Source organism: Nasonia vitripennis, chromosome 2 (assembly GCF_009193385.2).
Source record: "Nasonia vitripennis strain AsymCx chromosome 2, Nvit_psr_1.1, whole genome shotgun sequence".
In the NCBI taxonomy this organism is placed as follows: Eukaryota; Metazoa; Arthropoda; class Insecta; order Hymenoptera; family Pteromalidae; genus Nasonia; species Nasonia vitripennis.
The window spans coordinates 22,285,067-22,297,711 of record NC_045758.1 but is presented as its reverse complement, the minus strand read 5'-3'; positions in this window follow the sequence as shown (position 1 = coordinate 22,297,711).

Here is a 12,645-nt window from a genome sequence, read left to right as displayed (position 1 = left end):
AAGATTGACATAGATAGAAACTATCTACACTCTTATGTCTTCCCATACAGAAGAATGCTCTGACGTTATCCTGCTTCTCACATGCCACATCATCAAAAATCATAATTGAATTTGGTAGGGCTTCATCTGGAGATACTACAGATTCATGCTCACTAAACGGAAGATATGATACTCCTTCAATCGGATCCAAGACATTTTTGAGAAATTGATACTTTGGCTGATTCAAGGATTTAGAGTATACATATAAATTCTCAAATCTAAGACCATTGGGGTGTGTAATTAGAGCCAATAAACTATTTGTTTTTCCACAGTTTGATGGACCACAGAATACTGCTCGTATACTATCTGGTAGTAATTCCCCATGACGCTTCTTTCTCTTCTCTTTTCCAAAATCAAAATTCGTGACAGGGAGTTTGACGTTTTGCTCGGTAAAATCCATGTTCACGCAACAAAGTCACATTCAACATTGAGCTCTTGAAATATAAACGCTCGTTTTATACCATAAACGTCAGTTGTGAATCAACACTCGAAGAGAGATGATCATACACAAATCTCAGAAACAGCCGAAAGGCTATGGATTGCTTGATAAAGTTATCAATAACTTACCTGTTGAAATGCATCTTCCTGGATATCAATACTGCGGTCCCGGAACCAAATTAAAAAAGCGAATGAAAAGAGGAGATCCTGGTATTAATCCGCTTGATCAGGCATGTAAAAAACATGACATAGCTTACTCCGATAAAAACGGAGATCGTAAAGCTGCTGACAAGAAGCTTGCTGAGGAAGCTATGCAGCGTGTCAGAGCCAAGGATGCGAGTCTTGGTGAAAAAGCGTTTGCTTTTGCTGTTAACAGTGCTATGAAATTAAAAGGAAAAACTGGAATGGGACTGAAATTTAATAAGTTAGTGACTGTAGCTAAAAAATCAATGACAGCAAGTAAACATTCTCGCAAGGTTATTCAATCAGCGTTGAAGGGTGCACGTCAAGCTGTTAAAAGTGTAGGAGGAAAGAAAAAAGTTATCATTCCACGTGTTCTGCCGCTTCCAGCAAAAATTGGTGGAGTTCTTCCTTTTCTCATTCCATTGTTCGCAGGACTAAGTGCCACCGGTGCTCTAGCAGGAGGTGCTGCTGGAATAGCTAAAGCTGTTAATGATGCTAAAGCCGCGCAGAAAAATCATGAAGAAAGTAAGAGGCATAATAAGACCATGGAAGCTATTGCTTTAGGCAAAGGACTCCATCTTAAGCCCTATAAAACTGGGATGGGATTATTTATGACACCTCATATTGGTTGTGGCAGCAATCAAGTGAATAGAAAAAAAAAAACTTCGATTTAACTTTGCCGAATCGTCCACTGACTGACTACGATCTAAAAAAATATGTTCATATGATGAAAATCTCAGATTTCCGAGGTGTTTTCATGAGAAATAATTTGCCTCCCAATGGTCCATGGTATAATGAATCTGCAGTGGTTAACTTGGATGACTATCAAAATAGAGGTACTCACTGGGTTTGTTATCGCAAGCAAGGTTCTGAAGTGCTTTATTTTGATAGTTTTGGTGATCTCAAACCTCCCAAGGATCTCATGATGTATTTTAACGTGAAAGAAGTGAAATACAATTACAAAAGATATCAAAATTTTGACTCATTCATATGTGGCCATCTTTGTCTCTACTTCTTAGCTGGAAGACTATAAAAAGAGGTGCTCGCAGCCGAATGAATTCATTATCATCCGATCAGTCATGGAAGATAGTTTCACTCTGAGTCTAACGGGAAAATCTTCTGTTCTAGAAGCACAATATTTCCCTTCAATCGAACTACCAGAGGATAAAAATTTTGTTTTGGGCTTAGTTGAACTTTTAACATTCAACTCTATTCCAAACGTTGACTCATCAAACAATAAAGTTCATTTGAATGGTGAATTTATTACTATTCCAACTGGCAGTTACGAGATTGATGCTCTTGATCAATTTTTACAAGCAGCTTTGAAAGCTAAAGGAATTAATTTTTCCTTGAAAGCTAACAACAATACTCTCAGAAGTGAAATTACTTGCAGTCATCCCTTAGATTTCAGACCACACGATTCAATAGGTCGTCTCCTTGGCTTCACTCCTCGTATTCTCAAAGTTAAAGATCTTCACAGCTCTGATTTACCTGTGAAAATATTGAAAATCAACGCACTGCGAGTAGAGTGCAACATCACTGCAGGTGCTTACATCAATGACAAAAGAGTTCACACAATCCATGAGTTCTTTCCCCGCGTGCCTCCAGGATATAAAATCATAGAAGTTCCGTCTCATGTCATATATCTACCGCTCAGCGTCAAGTGCATAGATCATCTACAAATTCGAATCGTCGATCAGGATGGAAATTTGGTGAATTTTCGAGGAGAGGAAATCACTATTAGACTCCACATCAAATCTGTATAATGGGCATCGTTTACAATTCTGGATCATATATAAGTCAGTCATCATGGCAACCAGTCATCAGTCGACCGAAGAAACTCAAACCGTTAACACGCAAGAGCATTCAGTTTCTGAAAAGTCTAGGACTAAAAGTTCGTGGAAAAAATTCACGTGTATAATTTTTTGCTGCTTCCAGAAAAATGGACGAAATTCTAAGCATTCAATCAGGTGTCGTATTCGATGAGTCTATTGCTCATTACGAAGTACACGCACATCAGCCATACTCATCATTAAGCTTTGACAACAGCGATGAAATTCGTATTTCTATCCAACATCAAGATCTATGTCTCCTGCCATCACGTAGTTCTATCCATGTATGTGGAAAATTGAAACTCAAAACTGGTTCATCAGCTCCAGCTAAAACTACATTCGTGAACAATGGCATTTGTCATCTGTTTGATGAAATTCGTTATGAAATTAATGCTGTGGAGATAGATAAAAGTAAAAATGTTGGTTTGAGCAGTCTTATGAAAGGATGGACTTCATTTAATTCGAATCAGAGTAATATGCTAGAAAATGCAGGCTGGCTTGGCAATGAAGAAAACGTCAAATCGTTTGTCGATGAAAAGGGAAACTTTGACGTTGCGATTCCGCTGAGTATGATCATGGGCTTTGCAGAAGACTATAAAAAAATTATAGTTAACATGAAGCATGAGCTCATTCTTACAAGATCGAGAAGTGACTTGAACGCAATAATCCAGGAAGGTACTACGACATCTGGTGTAACTGCTTATGAAGATTGTGAAGTAAAAATATCGAAGATAGAATGGTTAATGCCATATGTCATTGCATCTGATAAACAAAAAATTCAGCTATTGAATTTCATTGGTAAAGATAATCCCATCTCTATGTGTTTTCGTTCTTGGGAGATATTTGAATATCCTCTTCTCCCAAGCACGAATAAACACGTCTGGACAGTGAAAACATCAAATCAACTGGAGAAACCACGTTTTGTAATTCTCGGACTACAAACAAAGAGAAAAGCTGTAAGAACTGCAAATGCGAGTAGATTTGATCATTGCGAGATAAGTAATGTGAAACTTTTCTTAAATTCACAATATTATCCATACAACAATATGAATCTCGACATATATAACAATCAGTATGCGATTCTCTATGATATGTATGCTAATTTTCAAAAATCATACTATGGAAGAGATCCACAGCCGATGCTGACAAAATCTATGTTCATCGAGAATGAACCGCTAATAGTTATTGACTGTTCACGACAAAACGAATCTCTCAAGAACGCTCCTGTTGATGTGCGTCTAGAGTTTGAGGCTAAAAAGGATTTTCCCGCAGACACTTCAGCCTACTGCATGATCTTACACGATCGTATCGTTCAGTACAATCCCATCAGTGGGGATGTCAAGAAACTCGTCTAGGTTGCACAAAAAAAAAAAAATGGAGTATGCAGTAGACATGACTGGTTTCAAGCAAACCGGAGAAGATTATATTCTAAAGGAAATTGCAATCATTCCTCTCAACGATAATAGTGAGCCTATTGTTCTAATATTTAAAAATCCCTTCCCCTGGAAAAAACTCTCTGACAAAATACAAAGGGAAAACAACTGGCTTAAACATAATCATCATGGCATGAACTGGAAAACCGATGGACATGACTACTCTCAAATTGGAAACTTGCTTCGTGACGCTTTGCATGATGCATCAAAAATTTTTGTCATGGGTACAATAAAACAGAAATGGCTTCAACGATTCAAATTTCCAGTTCACAACATTGAACAATATGACTATCCGTCAAAACCATCTTTTAAGTGCGTCACAGTATGCACATATCATAATCCAAGCTATAAGACGACCTGTGCATTGCACAACGTCAAACTTATGAAATTGTTCTATCTGCATAAACTGTAAAGTAAAAAAAAAAAATTAAAGAAAAAATGAAAAAAAAGTAGAGAAAGTTATAGGCATTCCAAAACATAATGGAGAGAGGAAAAATTATCCCACTCTCTCATCGGGTACTAAAACACTCTGAGAGGAGAGGGGGGTGTTTTAGTATGCCTATGTTTTGGTATGCCTATAGCCTATCTACTGTATTGCGCGCCTCTTCCTCATGATCACACGTAGACTTTCAAAGCTTGTTACGGTAGCTACGAATGATAACTGTACTCGAGAAAAGAAGTGCTTGTGTGTTTATCAACAAAATTAACAACTTTATTTGCTGATATTTTATACAATGAAGTGAACAATTATAAATATTTAGGCTAAATTCTTAAGCATTAAGGATTGCCTTGCCAAAAGCATCTTGCGGGTCACACAAACGCAGATTGTAAAATTTTACAAAAGTGTTCGAGGTCTTTGTCCAACCCGCTGTTCTGCGCACCGTATCGATATCTAGGCCCTTCCTTTTGGCTGCTGAAGTCGATGCGTGCCTGGTTGAGTGAGCAGTGAATACGTCTGTATCAATGCCACTTGCTTCTAAGACCTCTTTTACCCACCTACTAAGGGTTTGTGCTCCCACTTTTTTGAATGGTTTTTTGAAAGATATGAAAAGTTCTTTAGTATTGTTTCTAATCTCTTCGGTTCGATTTAGATAATCTTGTAGAGTGGTTGCTGCGCAAATTTTTTATTCTTTTTGTAAATCGGTAGTATTAAAACTGGTTGATTTTTATTCGGACCACTAGTCTTAATGCGATCTGGTATTTTAATCTCGATTAAATCGTTTTTAGTTACTATGTTATCTATTTTGATTAGTGAAAACGTTTGTAATCTATGACCAGTAATTAGCGCTAATAGGCTAATTAATTTTGTCGACAATGACTTAAGCGATAAGTCTTTTTGGATTTTTTGAAAAATGATCAAGAACTATTTTTGGATCCCAAGTGGACTCATATTTAGGTTTCAACCCGAAAAAGGCCGCTAACAACTCTAAATAGTTTATGAAATAACCGCTCTCTTCGTTCGTCCAGTAACCATTTGCTCTTTCTCCGTTGCAAAAAGCTCCCCAGCCGGTGAGGGAGGCGTCTGAATAAATTTCTAAGACGAATGTAAAATTTTTGATGTAACAAAACGGAGATTTAGATAGCTCCTTCCACCATTTTAACTCATCTACGATCGTGTCTGTAATGGTCATTTTTGTCTCGTAATTTTGTTTGTTAGCCTCAAGTGCTAAGTATTTGGCTCTCTCAGATGCCTTTGTGTAAAGAAAACCGTATTCTACGGCAGTGCAGCAAGATACTAAAAAACCTATTAATTCCGCGAACTCTCTGATTTTCATCTTTTGATTAGATTTGAGGTTGACTATCTTATCTATTTTTTGCCTTTTCTTAATTGGAAGTTCTATTGTCATGCTAATTGAATTATAAATAAAACCTAAGTAATTGCAACTTTGTTTCGGAATGAGATTGCTCTTTTTGTAGTTAATAATAAAGCCGATTTTTTCCAAAAAAGTTTTGGTTAGAGAAATATTCTTTAAACAATCTTCATATGAGCTTCCTAAAAGAAGAAAATCATCTAAGTATATATTTGACAATAGACCTTGACTTCGTAGATGAGCCACGACTGGTTTAAGAATTTTTGTAAATACATATGGTGCAACACTTAATCCAAATGGGAGGCATTCGAACTGATAGAGCTGGTTATCAAACCGAAATCTCAAATAAATTTTGCTTGAATCGTGAATCGGTATCAAGTAGTAAGCGTCTTTAAGATCTAAGGTTGCCATATAATCGCCATTAGTAGTCTTTTAACAGTTTTTACATCCTCAATTTTAAAATGAATCTTTGGAATGAAGCTATTTAACTGAACGAGATTTAAAATCAATCTTTTCGAACCATCAGATTTAGGTCTTAAAAATATCCCTGATACAAACTGGCCCCGAACTGGTTTGCATTTACAAATTGCGCCTTTCCTCAATAGGTCGTTCAAAATTTCTGAAATTTCAAATTTTTCCCTATCATTCCAGATTCTTTCCCTGGGTTCGTGTGTCTGTGCAGGCGTCCTCTCGAAGGGAATTTTGCAACCGCGGATCCATGACAACACGATACGGTCAGAGGTTATTTTACGCCATTCCTTTACGAATAACCGCAGTCTACCTGCTATTAAACTTACGGAGTTTCCCGTTAGCGTCTGTGGCGATTGCTCTCGTCCTCTCGTTGTTTCTTCGATCGTGTGTGACGATTGGAGTAGTGGCTCGTTTTCTTGTTCGTCTTGTCTGAGCGATACCCGCCCGACGTCCTTTGTTGACGGTCCCTCCGTCGTTGACGGGGCGGGTTGTTCGAGTTTTTTGAAGCCCGACTTGATGCATTTTTGCCTGGACGTAGGGATTGAGCTGTCGAGTCGAAGGTTTTTGCTGACTTGACAACTTCGTCCAATTTCTCTCCGAACAACCATTCGTTGCATGTGGTCTCCTGTACCGCTTCCTTGATTGTAGGGTTTATGTTCGCCATTATCAGGCTTCGACGAATCATCGACTCATCTCGATGAATATCTGCTAACAGTCTGGTTGTGTCGCTTAGACATTCGATGATGGGTAAGTCTATCAAATCTTTCCCGTCCCTAATGAGAGCCATTTGTCCTTTAGTCACTGCTGCGAGAGCAGCTGCAATTTTTTGTTGCTTTGTTACGATTCGGGCATCTCTTGTTTGAGAAGCGGGTTGTAGAATACGCTTGATTTCTGCGTTCAGCTTCGGCGGGTCGAAAAACAAGCAATTGCTTGGGGGAGGGTATTTTTTAATCAAATTAGCCCTTTCCTCATCAGGTAACCCGTATTCAACCACGTCCTTGCAGCGTGACAAAAACTCGGAGTGGAAGGGGGGGGGGGGGTGCGAGTGTCCGCTCTTCGAAAGTCCGTTTTCCGATTGCTGCTAACACGTCCTCGCTGAGTTCGGCTTCTGCGGGTTCGGTTTCTTCCCCCGTGGTCTTTTTAGGCTGTGGCCGTCTATCGGAGTCTCCCCCTTCCGAGTTTTCATCCGAGTCATCGTTGCGCGAATCTGTAATTGGAAGGATTTCCCAAATGAAGACTATACAGTCTTTGTTGTGCGCAGCACTAAGCTTGCGCGATCCTGTTGAGTCTTTCTAATAAGACGCGAAGCTCCAGCACATAGGTTAGTGCCTATGTTTGCTGTTGCTAGGGTTAGGCCCTTTCTCTCTCTCTCTCTTTCCAAGAAGAGTTGAGTCTGTCTAATAAGACACGAAGCTCTAGCGTATAGGTTAGTGCCTATGTTTGCTATCGCTAGGGTTAGGCCCTTTCTCTCTCTCTTTCCAAGAAGAGAGGTTGTAACGTCTGTGCGTTTACAGGCCGCGCGCTCTGTGCAGGTTAGAGCCTGCGAAAGTAGCCACGCGGCGGTTCGAGTGATAACTCGAATGCGACTTAGCGCTAGTGAGCCGTTAATGTACGGGTTTTTTGACTCATAAGAAGGTTAGGGCCTTGTTTATGATTTTTTGATGCTGACTTCACTTACATTCGCTAGAAGATGTTGATGTTGTGGTGTCTGACGAACTGCTTGTCCGGCGATGTCTGCGGCGGCGACGGCGTCTGTCTTTATCTCGCCTCTGCTTTTTGACCTTCTTCGAATGTTTGTGGCGTCTCTTATGGTCGTCCTCATAAGAGTCGTCGCTGCTGGTTTCATCCCTGCGTCTTTTTCTGCCCATGTCTCGACTTCTTCTTAATACGTGAAGCACTTCCTTGGAAAAACGATGGGGCTTGTCGGCACAAAGCGAAGGAATGAGGCAGCGCGGGAGACGGACCCGAAACGAGGCGACGCAACAAGCAGCGCCATCTCACGGGATAACGAATTTTCTCTTTTTCTCTACGAGAACGCGTTAAAATTGTGGCAACGTCGGTGGGGGGTGGGGGGACTACGCGTGGTCATGAGGAAGAGGCGCGCAATACAATTACTCCATTGGCTAGCTCTTTTCAGAGCTACACGAACACAAATCGGCCCTTTTCAGGGCCAAAGAAATGGAGCCGTAAGGCCCCCTACGTTCTCGACGTCGGCTGTACAGACTTGTCCCTTGAGTGACCGGGTCATGCAAAGCGTCATTTCATGCATTAGTTACATATGATTGTCGAAGTCACCGATCTATGGCATTCTTTCACTCAAACAGCAATATCATGATTAACCAGCTTATCTACACCAAGCGGGAATTCAACCTTGAAATGACCTTCAGGGATCACTTTGACCCCTAACATGAATACCTATCCGAACGTAGAATTTTGTGCTCTTTCGGAATCCGAGGTCAAAAATAGCGGTTTTCATTTGAAAAACTAAAGTTGACCTTCAAATAACCCTGAGAATGTAGGTCAAGGGCATGGCTAAGGTCATGGCTGGATCAGCCCTTCGATACCCACCAACTTTTATTTGAAACATAGTTTAAATAACTTGCAATTGTTTGAGTTATTCAGCTGTGTAAGTTAAAATGGGACACCAATGCATACATCAATATAAACGAAAATTAAGCGACGCCTGATAATATTATTTTCAGGCGCGCGAACATAATTTGATTCATGATATTATGACTTATGATGCAACACCTACTGTATAAGCACGGGATATACGGGAAAAAGATATGCGGCAACAATCGGAAGAGATATATATAAATATTGGTATAGAAACATGAAGCGTATATGCCAGAATTTGAACGCGTCAGCCCACCTGAAGTGCCGAATGAATTTATATGTTATTGAAATCGTAATGAATGAATAATAATTTGCAATATAAGATGCAGTCAGCGCCCGCACTATTATAGTATATGTAAATAGGCGATATAGAATGCCTTTATTGTTGAACAATAATGTAATTATTAACTATATGAATTCAAACTGTGAATGTGAAGCTAAAGCGGCTCCATAGATCTGTTCTGTATATTGCTCTTGTCATTATAATTTATATAGGTCTGTATAAGTATACTGGAAATAAGGTTTAGAATGCCCTTGAATTATCCAGTTAAAGTTAAAATAAATATAATGTTAATGCTCCTGCCGATAAAAGTATATGCAACAAAATAAGCTGATGCGTAAATAGTGTTGGCTCGCACTCGGGAGCCTAGCTGGGACGCGGAACTGAAGCCGGAACTCGGGCCTATCGCAGTAAATACAGTGGGGGCTATAGTTTATGGCACTTCCATGAAGAAACAAAGATATCACTTATTTGATAAACGAGATTCGGTATACAGCATCCCGTATAGTCGAGACTCGAGCTGCTTATATGTGTATCGCTAGCCGACGCTACTACGGACGTCGGCGTCGCCTAATCAAACAGGGCTTTTTTCGAGTGTTTTTGTGCGTGTGTAATTAAAAATGAAAGATTTCCATAACCGCGTATAGAGCTTGTGCATATGTAACGTCTATTTTTGTGTGGGAGAAATTTCGAGTTCAAGTGACGTTTTATTCTAGTGTAGGATATTACGAGGTGATTGCATAAATGAGCCTTGTGTATATTCAAGAAATGTCAAATATATTTAAAACTTAACATACATCGTCGCTATGTCTTTACTCTAGTCAGACTACATCCGCACTCTACGGCGTCTCGCTTAGATCTGCCTCTTCCAATCGCCCTTCTTCATCCTCTCTCGCACGTCACTCGCTCTCAGGCCCTCAGCTAGCCCCCGCATCTTGCACACGTGTCAACCATACACTCAGACTCTCTCGCTCAACCGTCGCTTGCGCTTGTAAACCTATAAAAAGGTTCGCTCGGTTCTCGCTCATAACCTCTCGCTCGGAGCGCTCGGTTTATGGTTTAATCCGTCGCTCGCTCTTATCCTCACGCTTCACATCTCTTTCTCTCTCTCTCTCTCTCTCTCTCTCTCTCTCTCTCTCTCTCTCTCTCACATGCATCTATCACCTCCACACTAGGAAATTTGGTGATCATACAATGCGTATGGCGTAGCTATCTCGCGGTTATCTAGATCGACTGACCCTCGCGATCGAGCGGCTGAAGTTTCTTATCTTCTAGAAAATTGAAATATTTTATTCAAAGCAGTGTATGATGCGAGCGCTCAAATACATCGATTATTCATGAAAGCACATCCGTCTACACCATCATAATGGTGTACGTGTTTATGAGCAGTATGCGGCGATTTTTGCCTTTTTTTACTCGACCGCACCCATTGTATGCAAATAAGTTTGCGATTGAATTTTATTATTTTGCGTGCTGTCTATTCATATGTAGCAAGGGCCGCTGGTTAGACTATTGAAAAGTATAGAAAAAAACTACATAATACAAACTACGACTAATGATACTGAATCTACCTAAGTGTCATATAGTACATTACGATAAAAGAGGATTAACGTTGTAAGGGTGCTCAAGTCGTAAGCAGTTGTTTCTGGTACTATAATATATTCTATAGAAAAACTATATTATATTCTATAGAAAAATGACGCGCTTTGAGAAATGGATTTACAAAAACAGTATATTCAAGTATAGTACGGCAGAATTCCTGCGCAATGCGCGACTACGGCGTCGGCGTGTCTCTCTGTGGTGAGTATATCTCCGTCGGAATAGCAAAGCATTGATGTTAAGGAGATTCGCCACTAAAATAATTTTCTTAGAAAATTAATGAAACTTTGCACACTGTTTCGTAATGCGGTTTTACCCATACGCACCTAAAATTTCAGATCGACCTGACGTCCAGAAGCTGAGATATTTTACCTCAAAGTTCGGTCGTGTGCTGGGCACGCGCGAAACATACATTATTTTGTCGATAGCAGCCGAGCGCTTGTCACGGTCTTGTTGAAAAAATAAAGTAAGGTTAAGGGCGATATTGCGAATTTTTTGAGACCTCCGAGCAACGATTTGACGTTTAGTTCCCGAGTTATTGTTATCTATAAAGTAAGCTGTCGTCAGCCGCTGCCGGCGTGTACGTGAGGGTCTCTCGCTCACCGACGCGGTGTGCCTATAAGTCGCGTTCAAAATTCTCTGCGCTATTGAGAGGAGGACATCATCATGCGTAGAAAGCGCAGCATCGAGCCGAACTTTCGGCAGGGTTGTCTGTATCACTACGTTGCGTAGAGGAGTAATCTCTTATCTCTTTCTTTTCATCTCGTTTTTTTTAGTTGCATATTTTGCATGATTTTGAGAAAATGCGTGTGCATAGGATGGATCAGTCTCTATAAGACTATAACCGCCTATTACAGAGAGCGCTTATATCTGGACTTGCGGATTTTTCTTCTGCTGGACACCTGGACTTCGTCTACGAGAGTTCCAGGCAAGATCCCAGGTAGTGCGCTCGCTATCTTCGAGCAGAACTTATAACTTTACGCATAGCAAACCATTGAGCCCCTGTCCTGCTTTGTGCATGTGGAAAGATTACAAACGCGAGTTTTAGCCGAGAAACAACGTACATTTCTACTCCTATTCTACCGAGCAAATCTGGCAAGCAGTTATAGAGTACACTGACTAGATTTGCTGGCGAAATAGCTACCATGGTTCTACGATTTTTATAACGAGTATCGGTCGAAATTTTATATCGCATTTTTTTCGCAAAGAGAAATTCTGATCAAGTGCGAGAGAGCCTTTCAATCTTTAAATTTACAAATATCGTTATTATAATAGATACTGCTGTCACCAAAAAATGCTGCATACACTCTTGAACAGAATAGTTGCTGATTTCCGATTACTATTGTTGACGATTCCAACAGAATATTTTCGACTTTCCACTCGCATGTCCCTTATTTGAGTAAACGAAATATTCACGAAAATTTTACACAAAAATCACTGTGGGATTTGAGGTGTAGGCATATATGGTTTAGTGATGGAGATATAGGTTTAACAGATAACAGTTTATTAATAACAGAATAACTATAAAACAATGACGCTCTCTCGAGTCTCGGTCGGCCGCCTGGCCGACCGACAGCACAACTCTCAAACGTCCGCTCTCGCCCACGTCCCAAATCACACTCTCTGAGCCCGCTGGCCCAACTCGGAACTGCCCTTCCGATCTCTCTCTCTCTCTCTCTCTATCTCTCTCTCTCTCTCTCTCTCTCTCTCTCTCTCTCTTTCTCTCTCTTTCACGCATCCCTCTAGCGTACTTCCCTCTAACCTTCTCTCTAAGGCCGCGCCTAGAGAGAAGCTAGCAAGTATTTTATCTCTCTCATACTCACATTCCCACATCACTATACGCACCAATATGCACATCTCTTGGTCTTGGAGCAATTATACCTGCACGACGTTCTCTTCTAGTTACTATACGAAGCTTTCCTCCGACTGTTCTCACGGCGAGG